The sequence below is a fragment of the Rhinolophus sinicus genome, linkage group LG02, assembly GCF_036562045.2.
Source record: "Rhinolophus sinicus isolate RSC01 linkage group LG02, ASM3656204v1, whole genome shotgun sequence".
NCBI classification, from domain to species: Eukaryota; Metazoa; Chordata; class Mammalia; order Chiroptera; family Rhinolophidae; genus Rhinolophus; species Rhinolophus sinicus.
The window spans coordinates 144,225,961-144,244,556 of NC_133752.1; the positions used below are offsets into that span (position 1 = coordinate 144,225,961).

Sequence of the window (18,596 nt, forward strand, 5' to 3'; positions counted from 1 at the left end):
AACACGTGGATGGGAAGAGAGACCTAGTGGCTTAAAGCCTCAAAAGGACACAGATTAGACAGAGGCCCACAGAAGTGGAGGATTCTGTTATTAATATGTCCCCAGCAGGCAGGAACTTGGGAGAGTCTGGTGTCACCAACTTGGGCGATGCAGCCAGGACTGTGGGAAGAGGCAGGACTGCTGGGGTGGTGGTGAGGACAGTTGTTGAGCAAAGAATGGGGCCTGAAGAAGCGCTAGGTAAAGGGAATGGAGGCCTTCATGCCTGGCGGCAGGTAGGAACCAATCAAAGGCAAATTAGGCCATCAAGTCCTGGGGAGTCTGAAATCACAGGCACAAAGCAACCAATGACAAATCCTGGAGGGAGAGAGCTGCTAGAGGTTTGGAAGTTTGGAGCCCCGAGCAATCTGCATGTTTATAATAAAACTGACACTCAGGGCAGCTCTGAATAATTCAGTAGGCACTGTGATCTCGTTACAGTGTGTGTCCCTAGGGTACAAAGGGAGAGGGGCTGGCTCAGCCCAGGCCTGCTGCCATCGCCTGGCTCTCTGAAAGGGCGTGACAGATGGGCCAGCTCTGGCCACCACCCAGTCATGCTTCGTACGGTGATTGGTTTTCAAAGGAGGACAGGGTTTGTGAATGGAGCCAGCTTGTTGCTTGTTGCCTTCAAATGGATGCTGCTGGGTCGTGTGGCCAGGCTGGGCCCCCTTGTGAATGGGGCATCACCAGTGGGTGGTGAAGAAGCCAGAGGTGACTCCCCATCCTCTCCCCCATCACTGCTGAGGCTGGGGGTGGGAAAAGGGGGAGAACAGCCCTAGACCTTTCTCTCTGCTGATAGATTTAACCCTCCATTGGTGTTCCTCTGTGCTAGTCCTATATCAGTTGGAATCAAGTTCAGGTGCATATACCAAAAAAAAAAAAAAAAAACAACGTTAAAACAAGATGGAAGTTTACTTTTCTCTCATGTAAGGAAGTCCAAAGATAATCAGCATAGACCTGGTTTTTCAGTTCCACCACCACCAAAGACCTAGGCCCTTTGTATCTTGTAGCTCTGCCATTCTTAGTCCTTACATGCCACTCCTGGCCCAACCTGACTGCTCACATTCCAATATTATATCCACATTACAGCAGCCACCAGGGACAAAGAAGACGGGAAGGAGGAGCCCAAGGCACATGCCAGCATTTTTTGCAATTTCCCAGAAGCTGTCACACAAAAGCTTACACTTAATAGACAATAACTTACTTAGGTGGTTATACCTAGCTGCAAGAGAGGCTGGGAAATGTGTTGTTTGTTTTATATGACCATGTGTTTGTTGGCAGACAATTCTCCAAGGTTGTATTGCATTTCTGCATGTCTTACAAGTGAAGCACTGACTGTCCTTTGTTTCAGACTCTCACTTCCAGGATAGTGAACATCCATGGAAGGTATATAGTCCTTCCTCCAGAGCGAAGGGCAGGCCTATTATAAAAGATTTGGGCTTCCCAAGTTTGGGTTCCACTCCTGAAATGCAACCCACTCCATGTCCAGGTATCACCTGGTCTTCTTTATGAAGCCTTGTGGGAATTGGGGCTGATATTCTTCTATTGTTATTACTGTGAGTAATGAACTGTCCATCTCTGACCCAGGAGTCTTAGCTCCTGCCAGCAGCTACATGGGCTAATTTGTTATCTTGTAAATAGGATACAATTTTCATATTTTCACAGTTCTTCATAGTGTTCAGCTAGGAATTAGGGTTTCTGCAGGGTTAGTTACTAGAAATCTGCCACAGGTCCCTTCCAGGCAATTTGAGCTGTCCACATATGTGTTTTCAGGTGTCTCTGCCCCTCCCACAACCAGAGGGAGCAGCCTTCAGTGAAACGCCAGCCACTTCTAGATTTCCAGCGGGTCCAGAAATGTCCAAAGACAGAGAAGCTAATGTATCTGTTTGCCTCCTCAGCTCTGAGTGGGCCCTGAGGAGCTCCTCCATGTCCCCATCTAGTTGGTTCTCTGATTAGAGGAAGGCGCTGAATCCTGCGCCAGCTTGTGTATCTGGAATGATTTGGTGACCTCCTCTTCAATTCCCAGAACCAAACAGCACCTCCTTGTCTATCCCTCCCGCCATCCTAAGTCTCTCTGGTGTCTGTCCCCTCTGCCCCAAACCCCACTGCCCTGATTCAGACCCCATGGCTTCTCACCTGGATTCTCATAGCAGCCACCCCCCAAACTTCAGTCCAGGCTCCAAAGATCTGCCCAAGTGACCATTCTAAGAAGTAAGTTGGCTCATAGTCCTCACCACTTCTGAACAAACTGCAAACTCCTTACTGTAGCACCTAAGACCCGATTGTTCTCCCTGTCCAGCTTGTCTCTCCACCTCTGCACTCCCCCATCCCGTCCCCCACCCACTGGCCCCAACACCCTCATGCTCCAGCCACTGGAAATACTGAGCTACTCTGTAGTTCCTGGAAAATGCATGGCTTTCAAACACACCTGCACTTTCACACCTGCTATAAATTCTTCTGGAAATGCCCTTCTTCTCTCCTTTCCTTGCCCCCTGCCTGGGCACCTACCAATTCTTATCCACCTTTCAAGACCCAACTCAAGCATGTCCTCATCTTGGAAGCTGTCCCTGTGCTCCTCCTCAATTTCAGCAGCTGGGCTCTGCCCCTCTGTGCTGCCACACAACTGTGTACACACATTATCCCCATTAGGGCACATTCCACAATGTATGCAATTATTTGTTCACATTACTTGTCTGTTCCTCCAGACAGTAAGATCCTGGAGAGCAGGGATCAGAAGTGTTCGTCTTTGTGACCCAGCCATGTTCAATAAATCCTGGCCACCTGAATAAATAGATTGTCCCTCACTTCACTCATCTCCAATTCCAAGCTTAGCTCAATGATGAGCTGTGACCAAGTAACACAGCCCAAAATAGAAGCTGCTCCACTGAGGGTTTCAGGCTGGAAGATGATGCTAGGATGAAGAAAAAGGAGCAGTGAGGCTGGAGAGTGGTGAATAAAGGTTTGCCCCTTCCAAGGAATGGGAGCTAGGTGATGAGGGGCACAGAGAAGATTGAGGTCCCAAAGGAAATGCAGACCTGGGCCAGATCACGTGGAGCGGCATGTCCATCCCTTCAGGTATGTGCATGGTTGGGGAAAGGGGGCAAAGAGGGGAGACTCAGTATAGGCCATGGGGGTCTGGATTTGTACCAGATGCTACCAGCGCCATCATGCAGACACAGAAGGAATCCCTTAATAGCACTCTCAGGAACACTAGAGCTCAAAGTGTTCCCTACGCCCCCAGGACAGGGAGCTCAGTCCAGTGCCAGGCACTCTGCCCACTGCCTCACTGCCCAGGAAAGCGACCCTACACAATGAGATCCGGCTTACACATTAAAATGCGTCCAGCCCTAAATGCAACGAGATATAGTGGATTAGATCTTGGAACAGAAAAAGGACATGAGTGGAAAAACATGAAATCCAAACAAGGTGCGTAGTTTGGTTAACAGTATCGCACCAATGTTAATGTCTTCATTTTAACAAAGGTACCATGGTTTTAAGTAAGACGTTAACTTTGGGGGAAACTGGGTGAAGAGTATATGGAAACTTGCTATACTAGCTTTGCAACTTTTCTGTAAGTCTAAAATTATTCCAAACAATATATTAAAATAAAATCAAAAAAAGGAAAAGACTTTAAAACATAAGCTCAAGATTTAAGAGGCAGGAAGTAAGTGAAAGTATAAGTTTAAATGGAAGATAAAGGAGCAAGAAAAGAAGATACATATTTAATTCTCAGTTAGGAATCTGAAGACCTTTGCTACATTCATTCACCCACTCAACAAATATTTATTGAGCATCAACTATGTGCCAAGTATTGTTTTCAGAGCCGGGAATACCTCTGCCCTCCTGGAGTTCATATTTTAGTGGATCTATAGCTTAATCTGTTTATCTAACCCCACTCTACCCTACAAGCTCCCGAATTCAGTTCCCAGAACTGAAAAGTGGGGCCAGTTTCTCTCCCCCATCGCATCAGGGTCCAGGAAGGGCTTTGCTTGACCTGAGAGAATTAGGAGACCTGAGGTGGCCCCAGAGAGGGCCCTGAGTTGGACTAACTCCTTCTCAGCTTCAAGCTAGTCATGAAACTATGTGCCTGGGCTTTCACATCTGTAAAATGAGCAAACTAGTAAGAAACCAACTTCGTCCCAGAGATATATTGTGGTTGAGTAGGCATGAGAGTATATTTAAAGGATAAAAGTGCTTGTATTAATATGATTGTTGTACATATTTAGATCCAGACCAAGAAATGGATTAGGACCTCTCTTCCGTACTAATTACTACACACCCTCTTCTTTCTGTCGTCAAAGAATCTTCACAACTGGAGTAAAACATCAAAGCAAACTTTGCGCCACTCACCCGGTGAAGGGCGCCAAGCTGGGCGGTCAGCCTGGACCAGCTGGATGGTCAAGGCCAGATTCAGGCCCACGCTCCTACCTCATCCTTAGGCAATGCTGCCACAGTGGGTAGGAAGCTCAGCACTGTACCCTGGCCTGCACCCCGCGGCCGCTTGGGCCTCGGCTCCCAGAGGAGGGACTAGCGGCTGCACTGCGTTCTGGACCGGGCCCGCGCCTCGGATGCCGCTGGAGGAACCCGAGACCTGGACCACACCCCATTAGGAGGCTTGTGCTGGCGATCCGGGCCACGCCCCGCGAGGGGCCCAGTGCAAGCGGTCCCGCCTGGCCCCAGCCCAGCCGCCTTCAGAGGGAAAGTTGTTGCTCAAGCTTGAGGAATGCGGAGCCACAGCGGCGCGGGAGGAAGCAGTGGGAGATTACAGCAGCCAGCGGGCGGGGACCCCGCGGCAAACTGCACCCTAATGTAAACAGTGCTTCCGGCTGGGAAGTGTCTCCGCCCAAGGGTCCAGGCGCATCCACCATCAGGAGGTGACAATCACGCCCTCTGGTAGCACAACGTGAGGCTAGAATGGCCAAGCCAAGGGCCCTGCCCCTGGGCAATTGGGAGCAAGCAATAGAGGCAGACCCAAAGACCGAGGCAAGAACCTCCCACTGGAAAACTCCAAGAAGGCAAAGATTTGTGTCTGCTATGTTCATGATTAATCTCCCAGTCTTGAAAAATGCCTTGAACATAGTAGGTGCTCAATAAACATGTTTGAAAGCATCCTTTAATCCCTCTTGGCCTCAGTTTCCTCCTATGTTCAAGGAACGGTTTGATCTCTGAGGCCCCTAGCAACTCTGAAATTCTAAGATGCTGAAATTAAATCCCATGTGTACTGCTGTGGTTTGCTTTTAGTTTTTCAGGGACATTTTTAGTGCTACCCTTTATGATGTGCCAGGAGTGAATTTGACACCAGATGGCTTTTTTTTTTTTTTTTCAAATAAGAAAGAAGACAAAGGGAGGGAGAAAAATATTTTCCAACTGGCAGTACTGACAGCATTTTGGAAGAGAATCTGGGGAGGCAAAGAGAAGCTGTTTCAGTCTGATTCTTCCTCCTCCCGCACACTCTGCCACCCTGGCCTCCACCATAAATGGGGTAGATCATACTGGTGCTTTTTATAGATGAGGCGAAGGGAACATCATCACAGGAAACTCCACCCGGAGTCAGTACTTGCTCTGTCCTCTCTGGCTCCACAGAGGGCTTGCCCCTGAGCCACAGGGCTATGGGTTCCAGTTCTAGGCAGGGCTCTGACTAAAGGCTGATTCTGGCGTTAATTAGGACAAAGAGATCCTTGGCAAATCAAAAGCTAGAGCTCCCTGCCTGGGGAACATTGAGAAAAAAATAGCCAAAATGGCAGTCTCTTCTGGAATTCCTCTTCTCTTGGATCCCAGTTCCCTCTCCTCACATAGGGAGGAGACGGAACTGGTCCTTGCTCAGAATAGCCTCTAGCTCAGTTTCTAACGTTGTGGCAAAGACAAAGGAAATTCCTAGAATGAGCCAATTTGGCAGTGTGTACAGTGATGTCAACCAGCGTGCTACAGGCAGTCTGCTTGGGTTCAAATCTTGGCTATACCACTTACTATTCGTTTGAGCAGGACAAGTGACTTTACCTCTCCGTGCCTTAGTCTCCTCAACTGTAAAATGGAATAATTAAAGTTCCCACCTTGTAGGACTGTCATAGGATTTAATAAGATAATACAAGAAAAATGTTAGTGGCCTGCCTCTTCAACAGACCAACAAGTTAAGCAAGCATTCAATATTTCTCTCATTTGTTCGGCCACATGACCCCCAAAGCTAGGACCTCTTGCTGGGTAGGCCCTTAAAGAGCCCCACTGTGGTACTGTCACCTCTGGGCAAAGGAGTCCAGCTGACTGGTCCCTCCCTCCTCTTCCTTCACATCCCCAGGAGACAGGAGGAAGGGAGCACAGGATGAGCAGAAATCCTGCATCAGGCTCCAATGTGATGAATCACCCCTAAAGAGATTTAGGGTGCTAGTAAGAAATAGTCCAACCTTATCCCTGGGGAAGAAGGGAGTAGTAGGCAAGGAGAGGAGAACTGTGGGTACTAGGTTGGGAGATTGTGACTGATGAGTAGACAGTGAGGGACTTGCACTAGCTGCCCATGGTATACAACCCTATTGGGTATTCTTGATTTTTTGCTGATAAATTGTTTTCTAATTGTTTTAGATGCAGTGTTCTTGAATCCTTGACCAGCAAGGTCCTTGAGGCCAGGCCTTATCTTTCTATTGTGGTATCCATCCCACATGAACTCCCAGCAGAAGCTACACAATAAGTAAACACTCTGAGGGTGGCCGGATGGCTCAGTTGGTTAGAGAACATGCTCTTATTGACACGGTTGCTGGTTCGACTCCCACATTGGATGGTGGGCTGTACCTCCTGTAACTAGATTAAAAACGGTGACTGGACTTGGAGCTGAGCTGCGCCCTCCACAACTAGATTGAAGGACAACAATTTGACTTGGAGCCATGGATCCTGGGGAAAACTACACTGTTCCCCTTCCCAAATAAAATCTTTAAAAAAAAAAAAAAAAAGTAAACACTCTGGAAGTGCTTATTGATTTGGTTGAACTTTGTTACTGACTAAATGTTTGTGTTCTCCCAAAATTTATATGCTGAGATCCTAACCTGCAATGTGATGGTATTTGGAGGTGGAAGGTGGGGCCTTTGGGAGGTAATTAGATCATGAGCCCCACAAATGGGATTAGTGCCCTTATAAAAGAGACAGTTCTCTTGCTCCTTCTGCTATGTGAGGACATAGCTAGAAAATAGCCATCTATGAGCCCGGAAGGAGATCCTCAGCAGCCACTGAATCTGCCAGCACCTTGATCTTAGCTTTCCCAGCCTCCAAAACTATGAGAAATAAATTTTTGTTGTTTATAAGCCACCTAGTCTATGGTATTCTGCTATAGTGGCCTGAACTATGACATGTGAAAACAGGGGAACAAGTTGGAACTCCAGAATGGAAGCAAGCACCTGGCACTCGGGGACCAGGGGATCATCTGCTGGCCCCATGTGTCTCTCCTTCGACCCATAAGCTCTCCCTCCAAATACTCCATTCAAAGTTGTCCAGTCTCTAGAATGTCAGTGACACCTCGGTTCCCAGCCTATCCTACCACAGGGGAGGTGATGTTTCCTGTGGTAGGTGATAACTTCAGCTACTTTGTCACTCCCAGCCTGCATGAGCCTCCAAGGAAAGTTTTGCTGCCATCTCCTTCCCTTTCTGGAATGCGCACTGGACTCCCAGCCAGGACAGAGTCAATTGCTGCCCTGAGACATTTTCTGGAATCCTCATATGGTTCTTCATGTGGGTGACTCATTCTCACCCTTTGGCTCTCTTCTTGAGAGGGGACTTTCTTGACCACCCGCTTAACAAAATTAACCACCCCCCCTAAAAAGTACCTCGCATGATCCTGTCTATTTTGTTATTTACCTGCTCATTGTCTCTCCACCCCACCCACACTGAAGGTTCCATACGAGCAGGCATCCTGTCTTCTGCTCGTCACTCTATCCCAGCGTCTTTCATGGAGCCTGGTATACACTAAGTGTCTGCGTAATGAGTGGTGGCCTCCTCCCTCGGTTATTCCTCTTCTCTCTAGCATTTTCAGTCAGTTCTTATCTATTAGGCAATTCTTGTATCTCCAAAAGATGTGTCAGCCTCTTTTATATTGAAAACTTATTAATCCTGCCCGTTAGCCATCAGCTTATTTCTCCCTCTTTTACCCCACCAACTACCTGGGAAAGATGCCCGGCATTTATGTGTCAGTTAGGACCTTTTGCTTGAAATCAACAGAAGACCAACTAAAGTGGCTTAAACAATGAGCAAGTATATCATTTTTCCGAGGCAGAGACGGTTAATTCCACTTTCAATAAAGTCAAGGCCCCAGTTGGTTTCTTTGCAATTCTATCCAGACCCCGGGCCTAGTGGGCTGCTCCTTATATCTTGTTAGCGAGGTTGAATCACATGCCTAGGCCTAACCAGTCTCTGGCAATGAAGTAGAAGTGCCTGACTGACTGCTTAGGCTTATCAACATTTATCTCCTGTGGCTGAGAAGGGTCTCCTTTCCTGGGTACATGCGGGTAAATCCAGGAACAAAAATCAAAGCTTACCAGCACGGAAAAAAAGGTAGGGAGTGGCTACTGAATCTATGAGCTGCCCAATAATCTTGCAACAAATTGTTTTTCTGCTCAAGTTAGCCAGAATTGGTTTCTGTGGCCTGTAACCACAGAATTCTGGCTGAAGCAGCTCTGGGGCTGCTCAGTGAGGAGTGACAGGAGCAGCATTCACAGCCAGAAGGAGTGATGTCAGCACACATCCAAGAAATAGAATGGAATGTCCACACAGAAGCCGATGTGAAATAGCCCTAAGACCCCAGGAAAAAGTCAGCTGAGTTTTGAGATATAGATTAGAGGCTGTATGTTTCAGGTGACTTTACTGTGACTATGTAACCTAGGGAAGATGGATCACATGGACATTCATATTGAAGTAGACAGAAGTGACCACCCTCCCTTTTAAAAATTCTATCTTTCCTTGGTGTCCAAGAGGCCATCCACCGAGATGACTGGCCTCTCCCACCCACTGCCTTTCTTTCTTTTTTTTAATTAATGTATTATATTTATTTTATTTATTTATTTATTTATACAGTTTTTTTAATTTATTGGGGTGACAATTGTTAGTAAAATTACATAGATTTCAGGTGTACAATTCTGTAATACATCATCTATATATCACATTGTGTGTTCACCACCCAGAGTCAGTTCTCCTTCCATCACCATACATTTCCCACTGCCTTTCCTTCAGACTTGAGCAACTGTGCTGCCATTCCTTCCCACCACCTCATCTCTCACCTTCCTCAAGGACGTGCTGCTTCACGGTTCTGCACTTGAGCAGCTCTCCCACCTCTGGACCCAAGACTCCATCATCACCCAGATTTGCTCCACCCTCAAATGTGAGACTCAGACCTTCCTTCTCTAACCTCCAACTCTTTTCCTTCCTCCTCTTGGCTTCCCACTCCCACCGAGCCTGATTTGGGCCAGTCCCATATCAATATCCAATTAGTGGTTGTCAATATTGTCTTATCCTCTTCAGCCTCATGGCAAAGGGTCTGCCCCAAAGCCAGCCACACTACTACCCGTCCCTCTGGTTCTGGAATGCTCTCCACCCTTCTTCACTCCCTCCCTCTGATCTGGGGGTTACTCCCCACTGCTTACTCCCTCCATTCCTGTTCCTAACTATACTCACCACTGATTCTCACCTCAACTAGGCCTCATGGAACCCAGTACTCATCCTTGTCATCTCTGAGGTGTTCCCAGTCAAGTTCCCTCAGCAGCTCTTCTAAGTTCTGGAAGCTTCTCTCCTTGCCCTGCTCACCTTCCTCCTACAGATGATCCACTCCCTAACTCTTTGTCAGCAGAACCAAGACAGACATCCGTGCTGTCCATCTCAAGAAGTCATCTCAGACTTCTGGTCCTAAGATGGAGTAAAATCCTTTCTGTCCCCCATTTCTCTCACCCTCAGAATGACAAGAATAAGAAACAGAAACCCAAACTCTATCTTCAATTAAACTAGGAGACATTTAGAATCCTGAACCACTTCATGTAAAAACAGAAAGTGGATAGAAGAGTGGCAAATGACTAGGAAAGACAGGCCCAAAATATCCAGAGGCATATACCCACAAGAAGCAAGCCGACTCCTCCCTCAGAGGCCCAGAGAAGCTCAGCAATTAGAAGTAGCAAGTAAACCAGAAGGCAGGGGTCTAAAAACTAAAGAGTAATTAGTCAGGAAACCCAGTCATTCCCAACACAATTAAGTGACTTATTGTGTCCCCTTCCCCACTCATGCAAGAAATAGGAAGATTGATTCTGCAGATACTGAAACAGAAGGATTCTGAACTTTGTAGAGGGTGAGGGTAGAGAAGGATTGGGATAAAAAACGGAGTGAAAGCCAGCATTCTGAATTGCGTTACTCAGCCTGCTTGCCACACACCTCTCACCACTTCCCACAGTGCATCTTAGGACTCTGGGCAGGTAAGCTTATAACCTTCAAGTGGGAGGGTCAAGTCTAGAAGATCCTTTTCTGGAAAAAAACAAACTGTGCCATTGATACTGACAATTGGGGTCCTCAGTGAAAGAGTCCAGACAGCCACCTAATTGCCCCCTTATGAGCCCACATTGAGAGCTTTCAACTGGTCTCTAAGTGCCTCCTTCTCAAATATGAATGGATAGCCAAGGAAAACCAGACATCTGAGGAAAGTCTCCAACATAATACAAATCAAAACAACAGAAAACATAAAGTCAGAGGAAACAGAGACAATACAGGAGAAAAACATTTCAAATTAATATCCTCAGATAAGGCATGTATCCAAAGAAAAAGAACATGAAACTATTTTAAAAAGAAAAGAAAAACAGGAACATGAAGCACTCTTGAATTTTTTTTTTTTTTTAAAGAGAAAGGGTCACAACAATATGGTTAGTAAATGGATTGACATACGAGGTCTGACAATTAAGTACGTGAACTGGTTGCAACGATGTTGCTAACCTTTACTGATATCAGAGGGATTATTCATTATGAATTTGTACCAACTGGACAAACAGTTCACCAAGTTTACTATTTGGAAGTGCTGAAAAAGCTGTGTGAAAAAGTTAGACAACCTGAACTTTTCTCCAACAATTCATGGCTCTTGTATCACGACAATGCACCAGCTCACACGGCGCTGTCTGTGAGGGAGTTTTTAGCCAGTAAACAAATAACTGTATTGGAACACCCTTCCTACTCACCTAATCTGGCCCCCAGTGATTTCTTTCTTTACCCAAAGATAAAAGAAATATTGAAAGGAAGACATTTTTATGACATTCAGGACATCAAGGGTAACACGACAACAGCTGTGATGACCATTCCAGAAAAAGAGTTCCAAAATTGCTTTGAAGGGTGGACTAGGTGCTGGCGTCAGTGCATAGCTTCCCAAGGGGAGTACTTTGAAGGTGACCGTAGTGATATTCAGTAATGAGGTATGAAGCAATTTTTCTAGGATGAGTTCGCGAACTTAATGAGTTCCGAACTTGTATAACACTGAGGAGAACTCCCAGAAAATAGAAGAAAGAGATGGTCAATAAGAGAACAAGAAGAGAATCGGAGGATCAATCCAAGAGGTCCAGTATTCCAAATAATAGGAGTTGCAGAAATTTCAAAGAAATTCCCAGAACTAAAGGACATAAGTTGTTAGAATAGAAGTTCTTAAACTTTAGCATGAATCAGAATACCCAGAGGTTTGTTAAATACAGATTTCTGGCCCTATCACCAGTTTCTGATTCAGTAGATGTGCAATAGGGCCCTGAATTTGCATTTCTAACATTTTCCCACATGTGATGCTGATGGTTCTGGTCTAGGGATCACACTTCGAATACCATGGTTAGATAAAAAGAAACCTATCAAGTACCTAGGAAAATGAATGTCAGTATATTGTGATGTTTCAATATATGAGGAAAAAAATAGAAAAATCTTAAAAGTGGGGTGGGGTGGGAGTGGGAGGTGAATTCACAAAGTATCAGGAATCAAAAGAACATGAGACTCCTTAACTGCAAAATTAGAAGCTGGAAAACAAAAGAACATTGTCTTCAAAATTCTGAAGGAAAAGGATTTTCAACCTAAAATTCTATACCCAGCCAAAACTATTCTTCACAAGTGAGGATGGGATAAAGCAATTTTAGGTATGCAAAGGCTCTAAAACGTTACCTCCCAGGCATTCTTTCTCAGGAAGCTACTAGAGGATGTGCTTCATCCAAATAAGGGAGTAAACCAAGAAAGAGGAAGACAGCAGGTCCTGAAAAAGAGAAAAGGGCAAAGGGAATTCTTAACTACTGGCAATGGGAAGTCTGAGAGTGACAGGTGTGCTACAGGACTGGAGAACAACACATCCAGAGAAAAGTAGGATGGAGCGCCCCAGGACAAATGTCTCCAAGGAGAATCAAAACAGAACCTATAAGATTACAAACATGGGTTTGACCATGTACAAAATTGTACTGAAACGTTTTTACAGAACTGTTCAAGGGTGTGAGAAGACGGAGCCAGAGATGCAAAGAAAACCAAGCAAATAAAAAACGAGGCAATTAACTCCAAGAAAAACAAAAAAAGTTGTTTAAGAAAGGAAATGTAAACAGAGTACATAACAAAAAGTTATATGAGAAAAGGAAATGTAACCAGAATACTTGCCTCAAAAGTAAACTATTTTCAAAGTCAATAATGAAATCACTGAACATGGAGTTAGCCACAAATTATGTTATAAACATAATGGGGGTGGGGGAGGAGAAGAGGCAGTAAGAGAATCAAAATCTTCATCTACTGAAACAAGAAGTCCACAAATTAGATAGATGAATCCAGAATGGCAGTGCATGTATTACTTAGAAATAAGGAAGGAAATACCAGCAGAAGTAGCTAAAAGAGTTGGAAGTGGTTGCCCCTAGGGAGGAGGATAAAGATTGGGAGAAAGGCCAGGGGGACTTCTGTTTTTGTTACGAACCCTTTAGAAACATTTGATTTTTAAGCTATGTGTATGTATTACCTTAATAAAAATAAATATTAATTTTGTAAACATCTATTAAAGGAGGTGTCACACCTTCCACTACCGCATGCCTGCTGGTCCCCATGTGGACACAAAGGAGCAGGGGTTTCTCCACTCTTCATCCTCTCCCAAGTGGGCATTATCTATCAGCTCCGTCATCTTCCTCTCCCAAATACAATCTATCTCCTCCTGCTCCGTCAGCAATCCACCCAATGGCTATGCTCCAGCCCTACTGAACAGTCAGTTTCCAGATCGTGCCTCTGGGACTTGGCACGCACTGTGCCCTCTATCTGGAAGACTATTCTTTCCTACTCCACTCTCACCCCAAGCAATTAACGAGGGTTTATACTTCAGGCCTCAGTTTAGACAACACGTCCTCCATAGCTATCTTCATCCCCCACCTGATCAGGGCTCAGTGCTCCTTCTCTGTGCTTCCATACAGCTGTGCTTCCCACTGTTACTTTTACCTGTAAATGCCCTTCATTTGTTTGACTTTCCCACTAGAGTGGCCTGGTGCATGGTAAAACAGTCAATGATCATGCAAATAGTTAAATACACAACTCACATTTAGTAAGGGCTCAATAAATATTCAAATGAGTGAAATAATGATTCATGAAAAATGCAGCCCTGCCTCTCCATTCAAAATTTTTGCCACCTTTCTGCCATCTCTGTTCTACTCTGTACTCTCTCTCTCTCTGTCCTACAAAGTCATACTTCTCAGTAAAGTTGTCTGTGACCGGTGCTTCAGCATGCAATCTACCCACGCCTGCCTCAATATCATAAAGAAGCAAAAGACTTTTCAAGTGACCAGGGTCAGCTCTAGTATGTAATAGGGCTGTCTAACTATCTGAGTTCCCACTAGAATGGAGTGAGCAGCTTAGGCTGCCCAGCTCCAAAGGATATCAATCCCCTCTTGGATTCCCTGTCTCCAGGCCCAAAGTACAGCTCTCAGAGGCCTGGGACCCAGGCTAAAAAGGAGGAACACTGCTCTGGCTTTGGCCTGCCTAGCAAGGATAGATCTTGGCCTAAACTGAGCGACTGGCTCTATCTAATTTTCTCATCTCCCTATCCATTTTGCAGGCCAAGAGTTGAGATTTCCAGCCCTTTAAAGTGGCAGGCCTAGGTACTCCCGGCCAGTGTCAACTGCAAAGGGATGCGGCCCTTGCCTGGGGCGTGTGGAGGACTAGAGGTAAGAAGCGTGAGTGCTCGGCTTGCGCCAGACACACAGTTAGGCACTGCAGGGTAAAAACCCGCCGAGTATCACACTCCAGGAGCTCTACAGGTCGAAATGAATCTGGCCTCCGCGAAGGCCGGTGACAAGGGACCAGGATCTGCATCACTGGAAAGCCTCCAGGTCGCTAGCCTGGGTCAGGGGCTTCCTGTCACCCCACCCCCACCACGCCAGGACCTCAAAGGGCCGCGTGGGGCTGGGAATACAGCGACCTAAGCTTTGCCTCCAAAGGGGCAGGCTGAGCTTCGGGGAGGGAGGGGCCGCACCCGGGGCCCTGAGCACTGATGGGTGGAGGTGGGGCACAGGAGGGGGTGGGGCAAGGAGGGGCCCCTTCTCTTTCCCCACCGCAGGAGTGGGGGAAACAGGGCAAGGAGGAGGTTTGGCTTGTCTAGGGAACCTGTAAATACGGGCCTTGAAACTTGATCTGCTCCTGTCGCTTCCCTATTTAGGAGAAGGGCCCAAGCCAGGCGATTTAGTGGCTGCTGGGGGCGCAAGTCACGTGACTGCTCAGGGCTGGGTGGGGGGAGGGGAAGCTGTGCTCCCGAGGAGCCGAGATCAAGGGAAGCAGGAATCCCGGCCAGGCCCACCAACTCCCACCCCAAATAGTTCCATTTGTCCTTCTCTCACACTCTGGAACATTGACCTGGGGTGGAAGGTCGAGGGTCTGCCCTGCTGCGGGTGCCTCCACTCCACGTGCCCTTTCTAAACCGGGCAAGGTCTGTCTGGTTTCACAAAGCTCTGGTTAGATAGGACATGACCCCTGAGGTGCTAGTCAAGCTGAGGCTCTGCTCAGGGTCTGGGACTTCCCTGGCCTGGGTGATGGAGAAAGTACCCAGGAGGCTAGCATGCCACCTCCCAGCCTCCCTGCCTCAGTGGCCCAGGACATTAGCAGTGCCCAGACAGGAAGGTGCCAGCTGGAACTGGCTTCCAACAGAGCCTACTGTGTGCCAGGCTCTGTCATAGGCAGGGGTGTGGAGAAAAAAAAGACAGTGCCTGCCCTCAAGGAGCTGACACTGGAGTGGGGGGAACGGTCAAGTAAACTGTAATGAAAAAATAGGAGCACAAAGGAGCACCTAAGTCAGACTAGACCTGGGAGGATGTGAAAAAGAAGTGGCACTTGAATTATATTTTAAAGGGTGAGGAGAGGGAATAGTGTAACGGCAGAGAGAACTACCTGTGCAAAGGTGTGGAGGCACAGAGCATCAAAGAATCCAACAGGAGCCAGAGCTGGTATCTAAGCTTCATCCCGAAAGTCCTGGGGAATTGCTGAATCATTCCATGTAGACAGGATCAGATTTGCATCTTCTAGGAGAGCTGGGGATGGATTTGGATTTGGGACCTAGAGAAGGAAAGAGGTTGATTAGGAGCCTGTCGCCTGCCTCCCCCGAGACAGCAGCAGTGGGAATGCAGAATGAAAAGGCCAGACAAAAGGAAGAGCTACTGATCTTCAGGACAGCTTGGGGGTGGGTATGAGTGGGCAGGAAGAGTCGTGAGTGAGCTCAAGTTTCTGGTTTGGGGAACTGAGCAGGTGATGGATGCAGAAGGAACAGGTTTGAAGGAAAGGTTGATGATGAGAGTGATATTCACTGAGCACTTCCAGTGTTTCGGGGACTATCTCATTAAAAGAGATAGTCTCACTGAATACTCACAGTAACTTATGAAGTAGGTACTACTGTTATCCCCATTTTAATATGAGGAAACTAAATCAGGGGTTAAGTAATCAAATGGTAAGGGTAAGATGATGAGCAGGCCTGCATCTTGCAGAATGTATTATCCCAAATCCGAAGCCCCAGTGAGGTTACCCAGGCTACTCTACAGAGAAGCTATATCCACTTCCACAGGCTTCTTCCTCTCTCCCCAGCTCTAGCACCTGGCACCCCACAGCTGTTCTGTCACTGTCACTGGGTCTCCCTCCTTCAATCCACCCCACCTTACCCCCAGGACCTTGCCGAGCAGCCAGGATGGGATCATGCAAGCCTTGTGACAGGAGGGCACAGGGCTCCAGAACCCTCATACTGAGACTCCACCTTCCCAGTTACAATACAAAACGGCAGTGAGACTCTGGGAACAATCAGAGAAACCAAGAAAATGGATGTATTCCGTCTGTAATAAAAGTAAGAAAAAAATTCAAATAGAACATTTCAATGACATCAGAGGGTCATGAAAGGTCTGCCTAGGCCCAACCCTGTGTTTCTTTTCTGTGGAGAAAGGAGCTGGGTTCTGGATCAAGCATGCGTCCCCCACAGAGGAAGCTCCTACAGCTCTGTTTCCCTTTCCCAAAACTTGGCTCAGGAACACCCAATCCAACTTGAGTAGTCACAGGAGACAGACAGGGACTGCCACTCTTTTGAGCCCCACCCTCACCACCCCACTGCTTGCACTGGGGATAGGGGTGCTGCTTTTTCCAAATTGCCTCTCCCCAACCTTCCAATTGAGGTAAAGGGATGGAGCAGACAGGTGACAAGAGAGAGTCTGTAGCTTTTTCTTGGGAGAGCTGTTAGGCCTAGAGCTCCCTGGCTTCAGCTGTCACACTCTTGAACCTAATTAAGCAGCCTACCCAAAGTCACACAGCCAGCAACTGGCCCAGGGCCTGGAGCAGGAGGTTATTATTTACGAGGCTGTTTTAGGCAGCAGTTAGAATGTCCACTTGCCTCCCACCTCCCCCACCCCTTCACTGTAGGAAAGAGGGCCATCATGACCCCAGAGAACTTTGTGGCATGGAGACCTGTAATCTGGGGACAGGGTAGTGAGAAGCATATAGCACTGAGTCCCTGCCTGTCTGTGTTTTGGGGTTCAAGGCTCCAGTAAAGATGCCACTGTCTTTATAGTTTCTGGAGGCACAAAGGTCCTCACCAGGCCTCAGTGGGAATCTTCCCTCGTTTAACACTGCCACCCTACCCCCACCCATCCCGCCTTCCCGCCCTGGGTTCTACTCATACCCTGTGCCTCTGGTCTTGGAAGTGTCACTGTCTGTTTTCTTATACATAAACCTTTCTTCAACCTCATAGCAAGAGGTACGTGAAGGCCATCTTCTCTGCACCTTTCAGGAACATCTAGAGGCCTACACTTAGGTGTCCACAGCAGACAGCAGATGAAAGCAATGTTGTTCCAACTATAGGTCACAACCTGGAGGTGGGTCGTGAAATCAACTTCAACGGTTATGGCCAACACCTTGAAAAATGAAATTAAATACAATAGAAAATATCAGGGTGCATGCACATGACAAGGATAAGTATTGTTGCCATGAAACTTGTTTCAGTTATCTCACAATATAAAATGTTTCTTGCTGTGGGTCACTGAACCTCTGGTCAAAAGAACACTGGTTAAGTCAGAGTCAATACTCATATAGCAAACACATAAAGGCTGCCTGTGTGCCAGGCACTACACTGGGTACAAGAGACCCAATGATGAATACTATAGTCCTTAGTCTCAATCCATCTTCTGGTTGGGGAGCCAATAAGCAAACTAACAATTGCAAGACATGATGCTAACTGCTCTGAGAGAGTATGTACTGGTAGGAGGCTATGAAGCCCTGACACGAGAGTGAATATCTGGGAGGGCTTCCCACAGGAGGTGATGCAGTCAGAGTTCTTAGGAAGAAAAGACAGTAACTAGGTTCTAGTATATCCTCCATCCTATAGACAGGAAAGGAATTATGGTAACATGTCAAGAGTTCTAGTAGCAAAGTCTAAAGACTACTTCTAGTTCTGCCTCCTCTTCTGAACAAGCTGTGAGACCTTTAGGTGAGTCCATTAACCTTTCCAGATTCTGTTTCCTCATCTACAAAATGAGCTTATCTGCTCTGTCAACCCCAAAGAAGAGATCGAATGAAACAGATGTGAAAGTACTTTGTAAACTATAAATAGGGAGGGATTGCCTCTATGGATGAGGAAATGGAATTGTAGAGAGGTGTCCTGCCTAATACTACAGAGCTGGGGGTAGTAGGTCCCCCCTGAATCCTCAGCCCTCAGCTCCTGCCTGCACTCCTCCTTCCTTTGCAACTGAGCTACCTTGTAAGAGGGAGGGGGCAGAGCCCAAAAGGCCCCCTAGCAACCTGACTATTGAAGATTTACCTTAAGAATACTATTGTTTCAATGATCTTCTCATAATGACGGGAGGTAAAGCTGTGAGAACTCCTCCCTATCACCTCCTGTCAATGAATTAGGATCTACCCAAACTCAGTGTTTAAAGTTACATAAGCATCATTCAGATCTTTTGTAACAGCTACTCTCTTTTTGGAAAAACAGCATTTCCATTAAAATGGTGTTATGTAAAAAGATTTTGTATATGTATGTGTGGGAACAGAAGGAACAGGCACCATGAGCACTGTTAAGGCACACAGGCATGTACACACCCCTCACCTGTCCT

At 46.8% G+C, this 18,596-nt stretch overlaps 1 long non-coding RNA gene across 3 annotated transcripts in view; it reads right to left on the reverse strand.

The window, feature by feature from the left end:
* LOC109453006 (uncharacterized) overlaps positions 1–18,596 on the reverse strand; it is a 38,803-nt gene that overhangs the window by 19,106 nt on the left and 1,101 nt on the right. For 2 of the 3 annotated variants that reach the window (XR_012493934.1, XR_012493933.1), the window contains exon 2: positions 15,403–15,567. This is a non-coding gene — a long non-coding RNA (uncharacterized LOC109453006). Of the gene's footprint in view, positions 1–12,171; positions 12,260–15,402; positions 15,568–18,596 lie in introns of all 3 variants that reach the window. The other variant, XR_012493932.1, reaches the window with a different exon arrangement.